This window comes from Gobius niger (assembly GCF_951799975.1).
Source record: "Gobius niger genome assembly, chromosome: 12".
Classification (NCBI taxonomy): domain Eukaryota; kingdom Metazoa; phylum Chordata; class Actinopteri; order Gobiiformes; family Gobiidae; genus Gobius; species Gobius niger.
The window spans coordinates 26,899,167-26,921,391 of NC_136863.1; the positions used below are offsets into that span (position 1 = coordinate 26,899,167).

At 42.4% G+C, this 22,225-nt stretch overlaps 1 protein-coding gene across 6 annotated transcripts in view; it reads left to right on the forward strand.

Moving 5' to 3' along the window:
• The window catches only part of shank3a (SH3 and multiple ankyrin repeat domains 3a), a 420,419-nt gene that overhangs the window by 356,918 nt on the left and 41,276 nt on the right, over positions 1-22,225 (forward strand). The window lies entirely within an intron of this gene.

Sequence of the window (22,225 nt, forward strand, 5' to 3'; positions counted from 1 at the left end):
TCGCCATTTTGAAGACCAAAGTGGAATGAACAACATGAAACAATATCTCTACTCAGGATGAAAATGGACAACTGACCGAGAAGCATTTGGTCTGTGATCGTCATCATTGCTCAAGAATATAAGTGTAAAAGTCGGCCCCAGGGGCACGTGTTTAAATGAAACCGCATGTGCTTATGTTTAGGAGGTATAGATGTAGCGGTGCTGTCGTTCCAACAACAGCAGGATTTACCAAAAGTCTGCTTCCTCTCCTCAGACTAAATGAATTGAATGAATATTTCATTCAATAAAAACACGAGCTCTGTCCTAAGGAATGAAGCATGTCCTGCAGCAGCATCTGAACGTTTTATTATGGGAAATCTATGGCAACGGCAAGAACGAAACTCATTTGCATATAGTCTGCTGGGAAAGAACAGACTCTTAGCAGCTGTATGTGGTGAAGTAAAGGACAGGATGTGGTGAATATTAGTGATAACTGAACAGTGCACTTTATTTAACACATCATTCTGACATTTGTGTAGTTGCTCAGATTTTATTTGTACTGTTAGTATTTTATGAAATGTGTTGCAGGCAGTGTTAATTTTGTAAAATACTCAGTCTTAATTTTAGTCAAAGTGATATTTTTGACGACTAAAATTGGACTAAAACTAAATTAAAAGTTTCTCATGAGACTAAAACTATGACTAAAAGGTCCAGATATTTTAGTCGACTAAAATAAGACTAAATGAAAATGAAAAGAAGAGACTAAAATCATCCAAACTTCTATTGACAGTCTGAAAGAGCTTCAGATCATTTAAATTCTCTGTTAAAGGATCAGCTCTGAGCTTTATTCATGTGGAGCAGCTCCATGAAGCAGAGGAACAAGATTAAATATGATTAGAATGGATATTATAAATGCAAAGTCGACTAAATTTGTCTTAAATCTAGTCGACTAAATTTACCTGCAATTTTAGTCGACTAAAATTAGACTAAAATTGAAGATATTTTTTTGACTAAAACTAGACTAAAATCGAATTACATTTTCGTCAAAAGACTAAGACTAAAACTAAATTAAAATATGTTGTCAAAATTAGCACTGGTTGCAGGATGATATGGAGCCTATGTGTGGTCCATTGTGTGGATTTTGAAGATTTTAGTCATCAGCTTTTGGCAACGTTACTTCCTGGTTGCTCCCCCTCTGGGCTAGGAAGGTTCAGATTGTCCTAAAGGGCAACGTCGGCCTCATGACATCGTCCTCAAAGGTTAAGGACTTTTTAGATGCAGCCATAGTTATGCACTAGCCAGCCGTCTTCAAAATGGCGTCCACACTGTTTTATACATCGTCCTCTAAACATTTTTTACCCAGGCTTAAAAAGTTTGAAGCAAAAGGCCCATTCCCATTTGTAAAGTTAGCACAACATCGCTTACCATCCCCGGCCCTCGAGCACGTCTTTTACCGTGCGCGCTCATTACGTCTCATTTACATATGTGTAAACACTACAACACGCTACATAATTATGGTAATTGCATGTAATCACGCTCGGTGGAATCATCTACATCTCGCTCCCTCGCCGCCTTTGTTAACTCAAAGTCTATTGTGCGGTGTTTAAAAAGTGCGGCAGGAGTTTCTCTTCCCGCGACAGAGGCTTTTAAGCTTTCAGGGACATTTCATTAGAGCTGCGATGGAAAGGTCATCCTGTTTAGCCCGTGCTAAAGATGTACTCCGCCGCTGCGCTCAGTTTGAAGGCAGACGTGCTGAGGCTTCAAAATGTCACTGAAAACGACGCATCACGCTGAGAGTTGATTCCGACGGCCACTGTTTGAATTTCACTTGCCTATAACAACTTTAAAGTAATGACGTTTACTCCAAATGTTTCACAGAGGACGTAGCGCGCAAATGATCCTGCTTACTGAGGCTGTCTCTTCTGCTTTTCATGATGCAATAGATCGAACCTGGAAGTGTCCCCCACATATTTTAGAGTCCATAGAACATCACTAACCCCGTTCTGAACCGTTTTGGGGTTGAAAGTGTGTTCATTACGCCACAATTGATTTGTTAGCATGCATTTAGCTCATAGTGAAGCCTTTTGTTTAGTTTAGATTTTCTCTGTCTGTTTCTCATTCTCTCTGCTGCCTCCAGGGGGCGCTCCCGGCCAATCAAAATTGGATCCACTCTTATAAACTGTCATTCCCAAACATAAAGACTTGTTTTACCATGCAGAGGTAAAACGAGATCTGAACGAGCCCAATGACCTTTGACGTAGCTCATAAATCTGCAGAGGGACTCCCGTCAGCCCTGGGTCTATCTATAGCCTGTCCGTCCATGGGAGTGGTTCTCTCCGAGGCTTCTCTTTTCTCCCACTGGGTTTTTGAGGTTTTCCTTGTCGCGTCGCAGAGTCTAAGGACATGGGAGGCTCTGGATACTTTCCGTCTGCTGCTGACGCTTCTTTAGACATGATTTAGTCAGACACTAGGACTCTAGAGATGTTGAATTATTTTACCCTTTACCCTTTGACCCTTCACCCTTCACCCTTTACCCTTTTTTTATTTTATTTTTTTTATTTTTTATTGAAAAGTATATGAGTATACAGAGTATGCCAGGGGGTAACAGAATTGTACAATACAATTATTCAGTTACAAATATATTATATTTTGAGCAAATACTGATAGTTTTTAGAGCCTTTTTGTTTTCAGAACCTTCCAAAATCTTGATATATGAGAGAGTATCACTAAAAAAATGTGTAAAGTTGGGTTTCTGCTTAGAGTATTTACATTTGTGAATATAAAATTTGGACAAAAGGATAAGTAAATTAATAACAAAATAGATATCTTCATTCTTTTGCTTTCTGAAGAAACAAAAAATAACTTTTTCCCATTTCGATGTAAAGTCCTTGTGTAGATGTCCAATTATAAAACTACATAAGTCTTTCCAGACGTTCTTGGGGTAAGAACATGTCCAAAAAAAATGTTGTATTGTCTCTGGATGATCTCCACAAAAAGAGCAGTTCACATCAATGTCCCTTTTAAATTTGGTCATAAAAGAATTAACTGGATAATATTTATGGATGATTTTGTACGAAACCTCTTTTACTTTATTTGTTATCAGAAATTTGTTGGGAAGTGTCATATATTTTTCCATGAAATATTAAATTGGGTCCAATATGATACAACATGTGGAGTAGATACAAGCTCTTTCTGGAATAAAGCATGAATATTCTTATTACAATTTTTGTGATGTGTAAAACTTGACCCTTTTTGTTATCTGCGAGCCATCCTCAGAAGGATCACCGGCATGCAGTGACATGTCACTTATCAGCTGTTCTTTCTTCCAAGGCGTGGCCCGTCTGATGGGTCCATCAGACGGGCCACGCCCCCTGCCGCCCGGTGGTCTCAGGTGAGCGACAGGGCAAACGTTCCTTGGTCACGGTTGAGGGTGTCGGTGCTCCGTTTTCTGATTTCAATGGCTTCTTTTATCCAGCGCTTGTATTGTTTACGATGCGATTGTAATACGATGACCTGCGACTCATCCCAGTCCATAATCTGATTATTGCATTTCTTATTTCTACATCATGATTTTTGGAATGAACGTTACTAAATTATTTTATTTGTTTCATTGTTTTAATGTTTAGTGCAACTTTGTGAGGAAACTACTGTTGTAATATTGGGATATACAAAACAACTGATGAATAGAATATTATAACAGCACAGAACTATAAATGACTATGGCCGTTTTCAACATGATACAATCCTAATAGAGAGAGTCCAGTGTGTTGTCCACTGATCTGAATCTTAGTGCTTTTCACATGACATGAGTCACCAAAGTGCTTCACCAGGGAGTGTTTTTTTTTTCATTGGCTCCACACTCGACGCTGGTAAGTTCCGCCACAGTTGCCCTTGAGTCGACTGAAGCACAGAATCCCCCAGCCATCAGCAAGCACACAATAATGCATCATTTATACCAATATCATTGTTTTATCATGCGTGATTTCTTTCTTTTTAATATTTCACCACATAATACTACGGTGGAAGAGGTGATTTTCACATAGTTGTATTTTTGTTGCTTGTTTTCTTGTTTTTGGCCTGTCATAATTTCATAAACTCCATCAAAAGGCAGTATTTTCCCACATTGTTAACCCCGCGGCCTATGGGAGATTTGTTTGTGTGTGTGTCATCAAAATGTGAATTTTTAATGTCAGTGAATTTTTGAAATAACATGTTTGAAATAGCATTTTCGGGTCAGTCACTTTTTTCACTCACTGAATATTCATTACACATTTACAATTCACCTTTTTAAATCTTGACTGCACAGCACTTTAAATCAGAGGTGCCCAACCAGTCGATTGATCGTAAGAAAAGAGAAAAGAACAGGATTGTGTGATGTTGCGATCGCATTTAACGTAAAATCAAGCAAACTCGGTGAAATCAGTGCTGTAACTATTTGCACATGGGACGTCCAGCGCCTCCGCGGGGTCTGGAGTGGAGGACAGACGATACGCACACATCTGTTTTACTGATGATGCAACTACGAACTACTAACAATGCCCATCATACAGATTGCTGTGTGTGTATTTGTGTTACAGCACACTCTGGAAACTGTGAGGGGAGTTTGTCTGTGTGTGTTTGTGTGTTTGTGATGTCATGTCTAGTGGTTGTGTGACAATAAGAAAACTTGTTGTAAGGTTAGTTACTGCAGGATGTAGATGGTCGATCTCGGGAGGTTGGCTACATGAAAAGTAGATCTTGGGTCAAAAAGGTTGGGCACCCCTGGTCTAAAATCAGAGAGTAAAATGTGCTATTTAAAATATTCATACATATTCATGCCTCGATGTCCAGTAAATGCTGTGTGTATTTTTCACTGCAAATTTCACTCTCTAAATATGTAATGTTGAATTTAAGGGCTTGATTTTTTTAAAATATGTCAGTATTTTAAAAAATCAATAATAATATAATGATTAAATTTTCCATTAGATTTTTCTCCTACTGCAAATTTTACACTCGTTTGATTTGATTTGAAATACTACAAAAGCAATACAGTGAATATTTTTAAGTTTGTTGGTTTTTTTAGGGGTTTTTTTAGCAATTGTGTATAATGAATATTCAGTGTCTGACATTCGCGGACAAAAATGTTTATTGTTGAAAACATCCAAAGCAGAAAATGTGCATCTGATGACACAGACAATCATCCATACTCTTGCCCTCTTTCCAGCGTTTGTTTCCGCTGCCTTCATCATCATGCTCATTGTAGAGGTGAGACAACATATTTGTCTATGATCTATTTCTAACAGTTACCACTTGACCCTAAGTTGTCCTTTTGAAACCACAGTGCGGTGCAGCGCTGGCACGACTGTGACAAATGGAAATGAAACACTTTGTAAACAAGCGGAGTACGTCCGTAATGTGTCTGTAAAATCTGTCACTTCATTAGCAGATGGCACTTTGGATTCGCTTCGGTCTCTGGGGGCAACAACATGCGGCGGAGGGTGATGTAGTCTGCTCTTTTGGAGGGCGTTTATCTGCATCTGCGAGGAACGAGCTGGAGGGCGGTTCGTTTGTTGAGCGTGTGCGCAGACGTGATTGGTTTGATTCAGCTCAAGCTTTATGAATGATATATTTTTTTATTGTCATGTAAAGTATAAACGGGGAATTGATCTTTCACCAAAGCCCCTCCCCCATAGTTTCTGTTGCTAGGTCCTTCAAACTTTGTGATGCCGATGATGGAGTGACTTATGTTCGTGACTGGGGCAACACTTGCGTGGGACTCCCTCTGACTGGCAGCGGCGTCCATCACTCATAGTTCATGTGTGAAGTTGGAACCTTACTATAAACGGAACCCACTCCTTAAAGGGACTATACAGAGTTTAAAAATGTTAAAACTAAGTATTTTCCTCATGTTCCAGCAATGTCCTAATGTGTAGAATGAGCCCAGACCTGTTCACCACAACTGCCTCTAAAATCCTGTACTGTCACTCAGAAAGGTGTTAATTCGGGTCCGAAGTGCCGTCAGCTGCACGAGCTTAAAGGAATAGGCCACCGTTTTTACATACTGAGATATGTTCTTACCTTAGCTTTGACGAGTTCATTTGTACCTGTCTGGTCTTCACCCGTGCCTTCAGTCACGTAAACACAGCGCAGACGGCGTTAGCATTTAGCCTCTCCTCCTCTCCTCTATAGCTCCAAACGAGGTCAAGATAGAAGCTACCAAGCTCTTCCACGTTTTCCCTATTTAAAAATGGTTGCGTTAAGTGTTCCACTACAAAGTATAATTAGACAAAATTAAATAATGTGGATTTTCTAAGCGGATAAAAGGGGGAACTATATTGTAAGGCGTAATAATACCAGGAGTAGTTTGGCATCCGCACAGTAAAGTGAAGATTACTGTGCAGTAAAGTGAAGATTACTGCGCGGATTTCGAACTACTCCTGGTATTATATTTATATTATATATATTTATACCATATTTAAATAGGGAAAATGTGGAAGAGCTTGGTAGCTTCTATCTTGACCTGTTTTGGAGCTATAGTGGAGAGAGAGGGAGAGGCTAAATGGTAACGCCGTCTGCGCTGTGCTTACGTGATTGAAGGCACGGGGAAGACCAGACAGGTCCTAAAGAACTCGTCAAATGTAAGGTAAGAACATATCTCAGTATGTAAAAACGGTGGCCTATTCCTTTAATATAGAAGGTGCAGTTACACATAAGACCTGAGGTGGCAGTAGTGAGCGTAAAATGACTAACTTGCATCTAGCCCCTTTAAAGGAACAGGCCACCGTTTTTACACACTGAGTTGTTCTTACCTGAGCTTAGACGAGTTGATGCGCACCTGTCTGGTCTTTGTGAGTGCGCTCAGTCACGCAAAAAACAACCAGAGATGTTGTTAGCATTTGTCCTCTACCAGCATATTCCTATAGCTCCAAACAGGGGTGGAGTTGGAAGCGACCAAGCTCTTCCACGAGCACGCACACAGACCAGACAGGTACGCATCAACTCATCTGAGCTCAGGTAAGAACATATCTCAGTATGGAAAAACGGTGGCCTGTTCCTTTAAGGTATTTGAAAGCATTTGGTCTGTCCCATCATCTATTCCTATTATTATAACATTAAACCTACGGAACGGTTACCTGACTTTTGACTTGTTCCTTTCCCAAAGCCAGAATCTTTGTGACGGGGGTCTGAATCTCAGCTGTCTGATTGGTAATGGCTTCCAACGCTGCAGCTCTTCTTGTACCCATCAGTTGTGTGTCCCAGCTGTGAGCGGGGCCTGTAACATCCTGCATGCTAGCTCTCTCTGGTTCGTGTGCCGCACTTTGTCGCTTCCCCCGTTTTCTCTTTGGTCTCGGCTTCAGCGCGTTGTCAGCCGACGTCAAACGCGCTCCCATCTTGCACAGCCACACGACAGAATGAAAAAGTGGTCAAGTCTGCTAGAGCTCGCATGCCTGTTTTCCGTATTCCGCCCCAATCTCTCCCGATGTCATTTGACTTCGTGTAATTTGAACTGGGGCGTGCCTTTTAGAGTCGTTTTCATCATTTTGTGCTATGGTTACAAAAATAGTAATGCAAAACTATTTGAAAAATGGCCGCCCTGAGTTGGTGTGTGAAATAATTGCTTTCAGCAGAAACCCCCGTTGATGCATCGACCTCACAGCTTTGCATTAGCGGACATGAGAATGATTCTGCTTAATGGATGTGATCATTCATGAACCCGCAGATGCATTTGAAGTTTGCTGAGGAAATGTGAGGGACGTATTTCAGCCCCAGTGTAGTCAGCAGCGTGTTGTTTATGCACAGACGAGCATTGAGGCGTCACTGAGAGCCAGGCCCGGAGCAGTCTCAGTCAGACCTGTCCACTATGAAGGATTTACAGCACACACTTTACTGTCTCCCCCTCCACTGGCCTCAAGAAGTTGTGCATATGGTCATGAGCTTGTATTATCGTGATTCAGTGATACTAGCATGGCACCTTTACGTGGCCTCTTGGATGCTCCAGAATGTTTTTAGGGTTTCTGGTAGGTTTTCACAGCTGATTGAACCGTCTCCATGGTTGCTGGTCTTGGAGCATTAGAGAGGCCACCGGGATGGAAAGTCAAGGCTGTACACCCACTGGGTCACTGAAAATATCCACTAATATCAACTTTGGCTGTATCCGAATGTCCACATTGTCCCCTATATAGTGCACTGTATAGTGGTCACGCCATTTTGTAGGGGTGTCCAAATGTCCAGAGAGAAAAAAGTAGGGCACTCGAAATTTCCCACAATGCATCTCGAAAAGTAGTGAGCATCGATGGTCACTAAACGGGTCAATATAGACCACAATGCATTGCGAGAGTCGGAGAAGAGCCTGACAGAGACAGGTCTTTGAACTAAACAACACGACTGAATGAAATCAGCTGTTTCAGTCGTGCGTTTGTATTTCTCATGAATAAATGACCTAAATATAAACGGTTACGGTGAAAAGATGCTAACGTTAGCTGCTTACCTTTAGCTTGTTAAATGACCAATAGCTTCCTCTCGAATAATCCAAGCCATTCATGTAAAATCCATGTGAAATAAAGCGTATCTGACTCGTGTTTATCCATAAATATTCCACTGACTCTGAGATTGGTTGGTCTTTATCACAGAAATACTTTATTCCCGGAGTTTAGCGAACTTTTAGCAGATGTAGTCACTCAATCTGCTGGTGCTTCGGACACCGGCCTCTGACCTACTTTCTTCTTTCTGTCTTTGAGCTCACGCTGGGGTGATTTTTTTTTGTGATGATAGTTTTAATTTTCATTTAAATGACAAATAAAACGCCTGTAAAAGTGCCAAAACAGTTGTTTCTGTTTCTTAAAATAAACGTTTGTAAAAATAAATAAATTCAGATTTTAAAAAAAAAACGTATCTGCACGCTGCAGCGCAAGAAAGTAGGGGCTTCTGTCCGAATCGCCAACAGAATCAGTGACTATATAGCCGACCATATAGTGCGGGCCTATGTAGTGAATGAGGGGTTAGGGAATAGTGTGGACATTCGGACACAGCCTTTGTTTTTGTCGTCTGCCCTGTGTTTACCTCCCGCCCTCTTTTGCATCTCGGCACATGGTTCGGATATCAGGAATTCCCCATTACCCAAATATACACAGTCAAGGTGAGCTGCACATGCCCAAACACCGGAGACTGGCTGCAGGTTGGGATAAACATCAGTATAACTCTTGAAATATTTACTTTCATTGCTTTACTTTAATCTTCTTTTTAAGGGACAAAGTACAGAGACATTAAGCTCATAGAGACAGAGATGTGTTGCACCAGTTTAGAGCGAAAGAGCGAGTTTTCATCTGTAATTCAGTTGGGAGATTATTCCATTCTTTAATTCCTTTACATGAGAAGGTAACACTGTCCCCTAGAGCAGTGGTTCCCAACCTTTATTGTCTAGTGTACCCCTTGGGCCTTTCAATGGTCGTCCGTGTACCCCATACCTCAGGGGTGTTGCAGTTTATTTAGAAAGTAATTACTTAAAAATGGTATTTGTAAGAAAAAGGACGATGGTGCAATCAAAATATAACAAAAATTCTCCGAAGGCAACACATTTTACTGAAAAATATAGCTTTCCTATAAAAATGATGTTCAATTTCCCCCTTTTTTCAATCTGAAATAGTTTCAAGTACCCCCTGCTAGGTCCTCGAGTACCCCCAGGGGTCCCCGTACCCCTGGTTGGGTTTGCTTACACTTCAAGTTCCCCCTAACTTAAGGATCCGGCAAATATTTGTAGAAAGTGATAAACTAAATTCAGATTATTTAGCATGAATAAAGCTGTAATACACTGAAATTCAACCCTTTTACTGAAAAACATCATTAAAATGAACTTTTACTTTGAGCGTCAAATTGAAATTCTACTCGTACTACTTCTGAAACGATTCCAAGTACCCCCTACTAAGTGCTCAAGTACCCCTGGGGTTCCCGTACCTGACTCTGCTCTAAAGGCGACATTGGAAGCACTGCAAAGGCAAGTCTTCCCTAACAATAATGATGTTTTAGCAGGTGCAGATTCTGTTATTTATGAGCTGCAGTGGACGTTAGCACTGGCCGTGTTAGCATGAACGAGTGCGTTGTGATTAGCCTATTTATCTATTACGGAACCAAGGTCATGAATGTACTACAGAGATGGTAAGGCCATGCAAATACTTCTGCAGCTCGGATATTTGACTGACGTTTGTCCCTGTCGTATTTTGTACATGAGGAATCGTAGTTGTAGTTGTAGTGGGACATCACCAGCTCGTGCTTTGATCCATGATGTAAATCCTCTTGCCAACGCTTTATATTTTGATAACCCACAGCAAGAGCAGCATTGTCTGTGTCGAGTTGATCATCCGGAGCGTTTTAGTTCTCACCGTGACCTCCAAACATATGACCCTGAGCGGTAAATGTCGCCTTTCTTTGGTCCCAAACTTTCACAGTGGAATGCCCCGAGTGTTGGAAATGAAAAAGCGGCGCACTGACTCATGCTTTGGACACGTGGACAGTGTGAGCGCCGCACCGGGGGCGAACAGTTCATCTTGTGCCCGTGTTGGAGGGCAGAGACAGGGAGATGGAGGAGAGAGGGGGACCAGACAAAGTGGAGGAAAAAGAATCTGAAAGGACTGGGCCTCGGCGACCAGTGGAGCAAATGGGGGCAGAGGGAAGAGTATATCGATCGAATCCATTAAGGCTACAGTGAGTGATGAGGCGGCGGAGAGCTGCCGGCTGTGAGCGGGGAAATATGAGTGCGTCAGGTGTGGCCCGTCCACGTGCGATTACTATCAGAGCGGGAAATGTGGAATAAAAGGGCTTTTAATTCGTTTAGAATCATAGTTTCTCTATGTCTGTTTTTACCTGGAAATAAAAACACAGTCCAATATGCACAGCATCTGCTTTAATATTTCAACCTGGATAGACTCAAACAGACAAAAGCAGTGATTATGATTTATTGACATGTATATTAGTTTTGGCGATCAGACCCCGGCCGTAGACATCGATATATAATGAAAGTCAGTATGGACGAACAGCTTGGAGATCGGGATGTCTTTCCCGGGGCCTGGACACTGGTGGTGGTATGGAAGACCCTGAAGATGCAGCAGGGAGAAGCCGTGGACGGAAGAGGTGGAGACGAGGCGGAGGTGGGTCCAGCACAGCTGGGAAGTGGACGAACCATGATGGCTGGAGCTTGAAAGCGGGACCGAGAGCGACGATTGGCTGGTACGGAGGTGCGGCTCTTACGCTGATGGCTGAGGTGGAGGTGTGGCCCTCACGGAAGCGATCACTGATGCTGAAATTAGTCTTCCAGGTTGAATTAAAGCCTAGGCTTCATTTCCCTGAATTAAATTTGAATATTTACACATTTTTGTCGTAGTGATTAGTTCTGTTGGACATTTAAAAGGATTTAAAGTCAACTAACTGTGCCACTAAAAGAATTAAAGAATTGAAATGGATAAAAACAAAACTTTGTCGAAAATACCAAAATGGTGGTTTCAAAATATTCAGTTTGCACTGAAATATCCCACTTTTTTATTTTATTCATTTCTCTTTCCTCTGTTTGATGAAATGTTTGCAACTACTAATGAATGGACATATGAACTCCTTCTTTTAAGAGTTTAAAAGGAACAATATCTGACCCTGATGATGCCTAGGTGATGCTTTAAGTGCCGTAGAGGCTTTCCCCGAAAAGGAAAGCAAAGCAAAAGTGAAGAACATTTGGTCAGAGTGAGGCTCTATTAGTGATGTGATGTTCATGACCGACCAGCAAGAACCTCCCAGAATGAACTCAAGAACGGCTCTTTGGAATGAACAGATCCCTCGGCTCCCAGTTAAGAGCTGTGAAGTCTCCATTGAAAACTTGAGCAACTAGTACAACCTCTAAAACATTTTTCTTCCAAATTTTCTCCTAAATCATCTTCTGGAGACCAAAACCAGGGCATCTCAGATTTCTCTGGTGGTCTTGGTCTCCGTTTATGGCTAATGTCTCAGTAATTATTGGGCCTACCCTGATTGGGATGCACCGATACTGGGCCAATACCACACGCTTGTACTCATACTTGTACTCATTAATGAGGTCCCAATACCAGAAACCGATACCACTTGAAGTCTGGCCTCCTACGGGGCGCACCCAATGGCCGCTTGTAGCAGAGATTCATGACGACGACACTAGAACCCGACATTTCTGTAGTACCTCCATATAGTGGCGGCTGAAGCTAGTTTTACATTGCATGGCATTGGACTTTAGACACGTTCGCAAAAACAACTGTAAAGCCTGGTGCCTATTTCATTTTTTAAACTTTCTACAGCTAGATATTGTGATAACGCTGGGTTAGGCACAAATAAAGGAACCAGGCTGGTTTTTGTAAGAAAAAGTTTATAAATCTCGTACACAAATGAGGTCTGGACTGTTAGCATAGGAGCTGCGCGAGCTATGACCGAACTACACGTCACGCAAGGGTCGAGTCTACAGTGAAGATCCCGCCCTTATGCCCTTTTTAGGAACATGCTTCATCAGAGCTGGGGAGGAGGAGTCTGTAAATCCGCCATGATTTCCCCCTCGTGGTCATTGTGGCAAACGGGGAGGAGTGAGGAGGAGTAGTCTATTATTTTTCACAGTCTACGGGCGCAGCTCTCCGCTGAGGAGAGAAAATAGCAACAAACTTGGAATTCTTTAGTGGAAGCACGGCAGCACGGTAGCGCAGTGGTTAGTGCTTGTGCTTCACAGCTAGAAGGTCTGGGTTCGATTCCCACCAAGGACGGGGCCTTTCTGTGTGGAGTTTGCATGTTCTCCCCGTGTCTGCGTAGGTTTCCTCCGGGTACTCCGGTTTCCCCTACCACTAAAAACATGTACAATAAGCCAGGATGTATGAGAGTGTGTTTGAGAGTGCGCATGGGGGAAGACGGATGAAAATTAGCCTAAGGCTACAATCCGGTGTGGCTTGTTCATTAACTTGCACTGTCCCTACCAAGTAAGTCATAAATAAATATAATATTCCACTTTGAGCTGAGTTTTTTACAGACAACACTCCCTAAGTCAAAGTCTGTGCTGGATTTAACCAGCGCTAAATGTTGTTAGTGCTGCAGCGTGGAGTCTGCAGTGTTTATAAGATACAGGCTAATGTTGCTAACTAGCCGCTAACTCGCAGCTAACAGTTTTGCAGATTCTTACGCCATTTTATGCCTCGTCTTCATCTGAAAAACTAACCCAGCGACTAAAAAGTACTCAGAAAATCCAATGCTGTAGTTGCTAAGCTGCTATAAAGACACCATTTAGCTGCAATAATAAGCAACATCTCAATACTATTGTTAAATAAAAAATTGATATAATAATAAATGAAGAAAGCACAAGCATTGAGGAGCTTTTGGACATGAGCTGTTCTGTCTATGATGGACAGTGCAATAAAAATAAATAAAAAAATGATCTTGAATGTAAAATAAAAAGTGTAACCTACTGTACTCAAGGAAATGTAAATGAATTACGAACCAATCTGCTGTGAAAAAGTCAGTCTATAAACCGTCTATTCACTTGAAAAAGTATGATGAAGAAAATGCCTCGTACTCGTATTGGTATTCGGTATCGGCAAGTACATAAATCAAAGTACTCGTATCGATTTTAGAAAAAGTGGTTTTGGTCCATCCCTAACCCTCAGGAAACAAAAGCGAACACTGTCTTCTCTGCCTGCACAACTGAACCAAAGTCTAAATGACCTGTGTGTGATTCTGGCCAAACAGTGATCACGTTGGACCGTTGGTGATCTTGTGTCCTGAGATTTCTTCTCTCTCTTTGCAAAGATGAAGTCGTCATTGTGCTCTCGTCCCGCGGCGCTCTGTGTGCTGTAACAGAACGTGTAAAGTGCTGATTTCTTCTGTAATGCTTGATTTTCCCCGAGGTGAAACATTACCACAAGCGTGCAAACGGGTATTTGTGGTGCTTTTGCCCCGGTTCACTCCATTCCCCTGCTCTTCACACGGCAGCGCCATTGAGTGACTCACAGCCGCATGAATCAGCCCAGTCAGATCCAGCCGCTGCTATTTTTAGCTGCCCATTAAGAAGTTTGGCAGTGTGTCTGCACTCGGCCGGAATGCTTAAACATGGCTGTTACTGCAGCAGCTCCGCACACGGGCCGGGCCCAGCGCAGGACTACTGTACGCCATCGCAGCAGGATCGTCACTCTCCGGGCAGATGCTTTGAACTCTGCTGACCCCGGACACCAAAAGGCTGTTGTTTCCCTCTGTTTATATGATTTATTAGTCTGATGTGTGTCTTTGAAAAACACACTCGCTGATAAATGTGAGTCGCTGCCGGTGAAGAGGGGGAAACAAATTAAATGTAGAGATGTCAAAGTGCAAGTTTTCTGTCATTTAATGTTTTCAAATTGAAATAAGGCATTTTGTGCCTGAAATTGGCCAATATTGCAGATATCTTCAGCAACAGCATTTAAATAATGAGTAGAGCCTGGTTTAAACGTATTGTTTGTTTTTTGTTGATATATTAATTGCAAAGATTTTTTGTCAGAGGGGATTTTGGATCTAGTTTAAGTTTTGAATAATAATAATCTGTAAAAAAAAAAAAAAAAAAATGTTGCTTTGTCTTTTTGAGTTCAACAAATCTCTGTGATAAAACTTTAACAGTCCAGGCCTGTAAAGTGGGGAGTCTGTCGGAGCGACTAAAGTGGAGAAGTTGTTGCATGAGTGGAACAAAAAACACATTTTAAGAAAACCAGGCCTAAAGTTTTGTAATGTGTGCGCATGAGCGACACATTTCTCCACTCGCTCCCGGAAATATGGTCATTTTACTTTGTGGGAGACAGCAGCGGCTAAAGACAGGAGAAATATACAGACAAAGGGACTAAGCTTTAGGGCCATTTTTTCAGAGGGATTTTTTTTTTACATATATACTACTCTTCCTCACCCTCCGCGGGCAGTCTCTTTTTCCTCCAAGCTCGGGTCCTCTACCAGAGGCCTGGGAGCTTGAGGGTTCTGCGCAGTATCTTTGCAGTTCCTAGAACTGCACTTTTCTGCACTGAGGTGTCTGATGTATTTCCTGGGATCTGCTGGAGCCACTCCTCCAGTTTGGGGGTCACTTCCCCCGAGTGCCCCAATGACCACGGGCACCACTGATGCCTTCACCCTCCATATATATTTATATATATATATTACTGACTCCTGAGGTTTTTGTGACCTTTGAATACAAAAACAAGATGAAATGTCAATGTTGCACAGGAGTGCCCTCTGCTGGCAGTAAGAGGAATGAACAAAAACAAAGAACAAGATGAAAGCCCCCATTTTTAGCCATTTAGTTGGCGACGCTGTGATGAGCAGTTTGAGTGTTTGAACAGCTAAGAAGGAGTTCAGTGATGGTTTATGAGCTGGATTCTATCAATTCAATTCAGTCAAAGCAGAAGCAACGGGAAGAGCTCTGCTAATATGCACTGTAAGTGTGCCTTGTTTAGTGCAGCTAATATTGTATTGTCCGGCTGAGCATCGGGATAGTTACCTGTCTGGATGATGAAAATGAAGTATTTATTTAATTACAGCAAGAGGGGCGAGGCATGACCCTCACAGTGACCTTACTCCTTTAGTGCTGACTCAGAGCTATTGACTGATCATTCAAGACCAACTCTGATGGTGAAGAGGATTCTTTTTCTTTCTTTTTTTTTTCCGATGTTGATAAGAAAATACGAGTTTTTTAAGCTCCCAGTTTGCTGGGGTTGTTTAAGTTGTGACATTTCCAGTAGAGCGCAAAGTTAGCCTGACCTTAGCCATCTGTAAACAGTTGAAAAAATTAGGAGGCTGGAGTGCTACTACTTTTGGGAGCTCTTCAGTGCAGGGATAAGGACAATTATCATTTCCCCACATATACGTCTGGGTCTGATCTCAGTGGCCGCGTTACATCGGTTGAATTTGAACCTACCATTCAGCGAGCGGGGGAGGCGGGGCGTATAGGTGACATCATGCATTTGCGCCGATTTGCTGGTTGTAGTTTGGCAATGGCGGCGGATACGAAAGTAATAGAAGCTCTTCAATCTGTCCTGGCTCGGCTCCCAAATATCCAGAAATTAAAATTGGAGCCTTGGAATGTGCAAGGAATATCCCCAAGAGTTATGACAGAGTTATGACTTAGTTATGACTTAGTTATGATAGAGTTATGACTTAGTTATGATAGAGTTATGATAGAGTTATGACTTAGTTATGATAGAGTTTTGATTAGGGCTGGGTACCGTTAAACGGTACCTACTTGGTACCGACCGAGTAGGGGTAGGTATCGAAAAACGTTTTTTTTCTGTGCTAATTTTCGGTACTTTTTCTCTCCAAACGTCAATAAATGATCCGCAGTGAGTCTAAAAAAGCCTGAACTCATGAGCAGCTTCAGCGCAAATGCAGAAGCGAAGCAAAGCTGTAACTTACTCATACTTCAGTCATTATCAGAGATGGCAGAGCGGTCTGAGCCAGGACTAAGCCAGGACTAAACCAGGACATAAAGTAAACTGGTTAAAAAACAGGACTAAACCAGGACTGAATAAGAATCTAGAGCACTTAGACAAATAGAAAAGCGCGGTAGTGACAACACGGTATGACAACGAGAAACACATGGGCTTTACCTTTAGCTTTAGCCCCGCAGAGCCTGAAGTTACACGCTGTTGTTTACAACTCCAGCTGCACCAAACGGCTGCACCGGAGCATTTGGGATCAAAGATTGTTTTTTGGAAAAGGTGAGCGCTCACTCTGCATTAGCCATTTTTGGAACAGTTATGGTGCATTTTTAGTGACAGAGTGAGCGCTCTCACTATGTAACAGATCTTTGACGTGTGAGGAGCTTTCACTGTCGAACAGCACAGTGCGTTTAGAAAAGTTTAGCTGAAAGAAAACGGTGCCTGATGTGGATCTGGTCTGTTCCTGCAGCTCAGAAGGTAATAATGTCCTTTCTCTCTTTTTATCATGGCTTTAGTGGGAATTCTGCTCAAAACATGAAGTTACAGGTGACGCTGCTGCGGCCTGTTTTCTGATGTGCTGTGTTTGTGCTGCTGTGCTGTTTTTTCTCCTGAACGATACTTTTCATACACATTATTTTAACACAATTAAAATAACATAGGTATTGAAAAAAGTACCGTTAAGGCACCGGTACCGAAAAGCAGGTATCGTTAAAGTAGTGGTATCGGGAAAAAAAACGAATGGTACCCAGCCCTAGTTATGATAGAGCTATGATAGAGTTATGATAGAGTTATGATAGAGTTATGCAAAGCCAAAGTCACTTTACTTTTAAGGCTAGACTCATGGAGCTTTACAAAACCTCAGCAGGACTCATTTCAGTGACTGATGCAAATAAAGCTTCACCTAAACCAACTGCTCTGGCTTTGGTCCGCCCTGCCAAGACACTGGAAAGAGAAACACTGCCTCTCAAAGAAGCGTCACCATGGAGCTAGTGTTTTGACCTGTTACAAACTATCTTTAAGTAAGTCAGTGAACATTAGTCAGAACAATAATAGGATAAGGGCTTGTTTGGCTTAGCTGAGAGTCTTGCCTGGATACCTCCTCTTTGACCCTTTTTTGTTTCCTGTAGCGTCTCTTAAGCCACCTCCGCTGTGCTGCAGCTGTGGGGGGCTCTGGGTGCCTCTTCAGTGTTTCAGAAGAAGACATTTGTAGGTTTCAAATGTCTTTAGCTCATGAGCTAGCTGGGTCCTTCATGGCCAGGACTCTCCACTGAGTGTGAGGATTGAGCTTTGAGCTTTTTGAGAAAAACAGCCTTTGAAGTTGTTTAGTTCCACGATAAATCTATGCAGGAAAGTTGATTCAGTGGGTAAATAATAATGTAAACTGGCGTGTTAAGAGAGTGACTTTAAAGATAGTGCGTTCTCCCACTCGCCCGGTCGTCTCGCTCTGTGCCGGTGTCCTGCCCTGACATCCTCTGTTTGTCGCCCGCAGAGTGATGGCCAAGACGCGTTCCTTCTCATCAAAAGTCAACGGAGTGTGTCGGGCCATCCCTCTCGCTCGCCGCCTCTCTTTGGAGGACGGATCCATATCAAATCAGAATAGATGGCGGAGCTATTTGAACAATGAATCAAATCTGAAAGAGCGCTCAGACTGTGGCGAGCTCGCGTCACGTTCGACAGGGCAGACACGGCTCGGTGGACAGGGGGGCACTGACACACGAAAGCCTGCCCGCTGCAAGGCTGTCCCACAGAAACACTCACATAGCTGTTTATTTGGCTACAATATGAAGTAAATGTTAAAGCATGAGTCTTCCTCAGAGCGTTTACAGTCAGGCTGATTGTTCTGGATTATGTAGCCTATAGGTGTCTACCAGGTGGACAAGGGACCCAATTACAGATGAACCTGTCCCGTTCCATTCCGGAGTCATAGGCAAAATAGAAACATTAAAAAAGCATAACATATGTGCCCCGTCATGGAATCCAGGGACATGTCATTGTGTGTGTGTGTGACTTTATGATTATGCAACGCTAACGCTCTGAGTAGCCGAATGCTAACGCTGGAATACCGCTACATGGAATACTACTACAGAAGTTTGTTTTTCTGCGTGAAACCAGTTAACTTTTCCAGGCTAATTTTTCCAGTGCGACTGATGATGTCCTGGCTATAAGCATGCACAGCGCCCCCTGCTGACCATTACGTTTTCCAAGCCAACTCCTTGCCTTCCTTTTAAGACAGAAGGATGTAGCGTGGATTTGCATAACTCTACACTGAAAATAACTGAGTGAGTAAACTGGAGTTGGTCACAATAGTGAACGAGTTTGCTGAGCAGAAGGCCGGCAAAGGTGACTTCAGACAGTGAGTGAAGGTTTGTTTATTTTCGCTGGTGGCCGCTGTGCCGTCGTGTCTGTCTGCTTTTTGATGAAGCCATTGTTGTGCTGTAAGCTAACGTGGTGTGTCCAGTGGGTTGGATTTGTTTGCGTTTTGTTTTTGGTCGTAGACTGTGTGCAGGTTACGGATAATATAACGTAGTCATTGTCCAGGGCACTAATGACCGTGTGTGTGTTCTTCTTTCCCTCTGGTCACATGTGTGTGTGTTTGGATAATGTTGCTAGTTGTCATTGTGTTGCTAGTTGCTGTAGAGGTAGGCTCTATGGGAAGTGGATTTAAGCAAGAGACATTTATTTTTATATTACCTGTTTGCAAACCTTTTTTTTTTTCTTTGATGGCACATTTTTCTTGCTTTTTGCCTTTTCTCCCCCCCGGCTTTACGGGTGGAGCAGCTATGGTTTATGTAAATGAGCCCTATTGTCACACGCAGCAGCAGCAGGGAGAGGAAAACTCCACAAACTTTAGAAGCCGATTTCTCTGCTTACAAATATTCTGGGTCCTTAACTTCAAATTGGAATGGCAGTGCTACATATGCAGTAGTAGTAACTGTAGTGGAAGAAGTATCAGTAGTAAAGTGTTGGTTTTGCACCTTTTCTTTATCCCTTCAATTCTTTCCTGAGTGAGCACTTCAGTTCCTTTTGTCACTTTTTGGTGCTTGTTTTATTGCCCCCACTTCATTTGAAAAAGCCTGACAGGAGCGCGCTTTTTATTATATTTGACTAATTTCTTCAAGGCATCTGCTACTTTGTCAAAGCTGGGTATTTTTAGGACCTGTTCTCTGGCTCTGTGAAGGAAAACAGAGAAACGAGAGAGGAATGACGTGCCGTGTGCAGGCGAACGGAAGAAGACTGTCTGAATACGGGACGGATTTGGAAAAGCGTCGGAAATACCGTAAGGACATAGCTTCACAGAGGGAGGGGATTTGAACTCCAGGGGTCATCGCTGAGCTCCGGTCTGCGGGTCTGGGCTGTCCGTTGGGAATGGATTGCTGTCCACTGTTGGTGTCGGAGCTGCCTGTGCTGTGCAGTCGGATCGATGGAGTGGTGACCGTGGTGAGGGCACAGCCGGCCAGTGCCCTGCGTCAGGACCTGTACTGGGGTAAGGCCCCAAAACCAAAAGCAGCATCTGGGCTCTTCTGTTGGCATTTGTAGAAACAGATGTAACAAGGGCCAGTAAAGGAAGATTAACCTATGTAATCATTTTTTTGATTTATTTCAATCTGCAGGGGATGCAATGACGGAGAATTCAGTCTAAGAGTCTTCTGATAAGCTATACCTCATTAAAATCTTACCTCATTAATGCGCCTTAACCGAGCGCATGTTCTCCAGTTCAGGTTTACCCAAATCTAAAAGCTTCTCGACTGTAGCTTACAGCCTATATTGGAAAGCTATTTTTGTATTTTTTTTGTCACTTTTTTGTTCGCGTTTTTCATCCTCATTTTCATTGCTTTTTTCTAGAAGCTTTTGGATTTGGGTAAAGCCAAACTGGAGGAAATGTGCTGGGTTCGGGTGGCCCATTCCAAATGTACTAAAGAAAATAATGGAAATGTCCTTGGCTATCTGAACCTGTTACTACAAATGTGTACATTTCGTTCAGGGAAGCCAGGCACAATACTAATGCATGGTGAGGTATGTCAGTTTATGTCAGTTTCATGGCATTTACATAATGTCTGTGGTTTCTTCATCATTAATATCTTATAAGATGATGTCTAGTGGCACAAAACACAAACACTGAACTAAATTTGATTTAGCATTGAGCTCAGAGGACACTTTTAGACGGCCATTTGTATCTGAAATACAATCTCCAAAAGCTCGTTCATTAATAATAATAATAATAATGCATTGGTTTATATAGTGCTTTTCTGGACACTCGCTTTACATTACATTGCATTTACATTGCTGCCCTGGGGTAGGCTAATGGAAGAAGAGAAGAAGAAGATGTTTATTTATGTAGCGCCTTTCACAGACATAGTCACAAAGCGCTTTACATGGGACAATAGCCAGGAAGCGAGGAAACCAATCTGCGCCATCCGCCCCTTTGACCACCACCAACCACTCAGTCACTCCATTCACCAGGCTCCTCGTCTTCCCAAACAGTCTCCCATCCAAGTACTGACCAGGCCCTTCCCTGCTTAGCTTCCAAGGTCTGACGGGATTGGGCGTAGCAAAGGTGGTAAGGCCATTAATGATTTCAAACCAGGCTTTGTCGTAATGTGGTCGATGGTTGACAGCGGCTGAAAACATCTGGATCTGTCATAAATTGCGATGTTTGGTGGCTAATGCTAACGGCTTTCTGTTGAGACATTAATGTATTTTATCTGTAAATACTTTGGCATAGAGAGAGTCCAACTAATGACTGAGATGAGAAGTGTTCTGCGCAGAGAATGTCAAGCTACGCCTGCTTGGGGCCCCAAAATGTCAAGGGGCCCCCGTGAGCCGGTTCATTATGCACAGCCTTATTTATAACAAACACTTACTCAAGACATTCTTCCTAATGATTTTGGTGCTGCAGTTACACTATATCTCTGAGACTATCTGGCACTATTTATAAACCTCCTGCAGATGCTTTAGTGAGTCATGGTTCTCTAATGTTAGCTTAGAATGAGCAGTGGACAGACTCTTTACTCATAATGAAAGCAGTTTATTGTAACACCCATCATGACCTTAAGAACTGCAGCCTTCTGTTCTGAGAGAAACCTTTGCTTCTAGTTTCCAAAGGATTTTACATGTTTTGGGGACTTATGTTTTCACGCTACACTTCTGTGACTTCGTGGTGAGTTTTGCCATTTCATTATCCAAAGCTACAGTGTGATACTTTGTGGTTTTGTAAAGTTTTAGTTATGATTTGTGGAACCTGATTAACGGAGCGCACAACTGAAGATTGCTCTGTGGCGACACGGTTTGTAATTTACAAATGTTCCAAGTTGTTAGCTATGAGATGAATGCAGCGAGTTCTATGAGGTGTTTGCTTGAACCTGCAGAGATGGCATAGAGCTGTGTGAGGTGCTTTAAAGCTTGTAGTGTTTATTTTGACTTCTTTGTTTATTTGGTGGGGACAGTGCATGTTAATGAACAGTACATGGATACACACATGTAAAAACACCACTCTGGATTGTAGCCTTGGGCTCATTTCCATCCGCTGTCGCCCACTCACATCTCACAAAGATGTGTTTTAAAACGGTTAAAGAACAACATTGTCCTTGATGTTAAGTACTGTGTTACAACCGCCTCTGTTTATTTTTTAATTAACTGTATTAGCATGCTAGCATGAAATTAGAAACAGGAAAATGCACCACACTGTGTCTGAGATGCTGTATTTTAATACTGTGTAAGTCATGTGACCTTATTAGCTCATTTAAAAGCCTAAAACACAAAGTCAAGTTAAATTGTTTACCTCAAAATCATTGTTTTTTGTGTGTGTAAAGACTTTCAGACTTGAAATGTGCTGT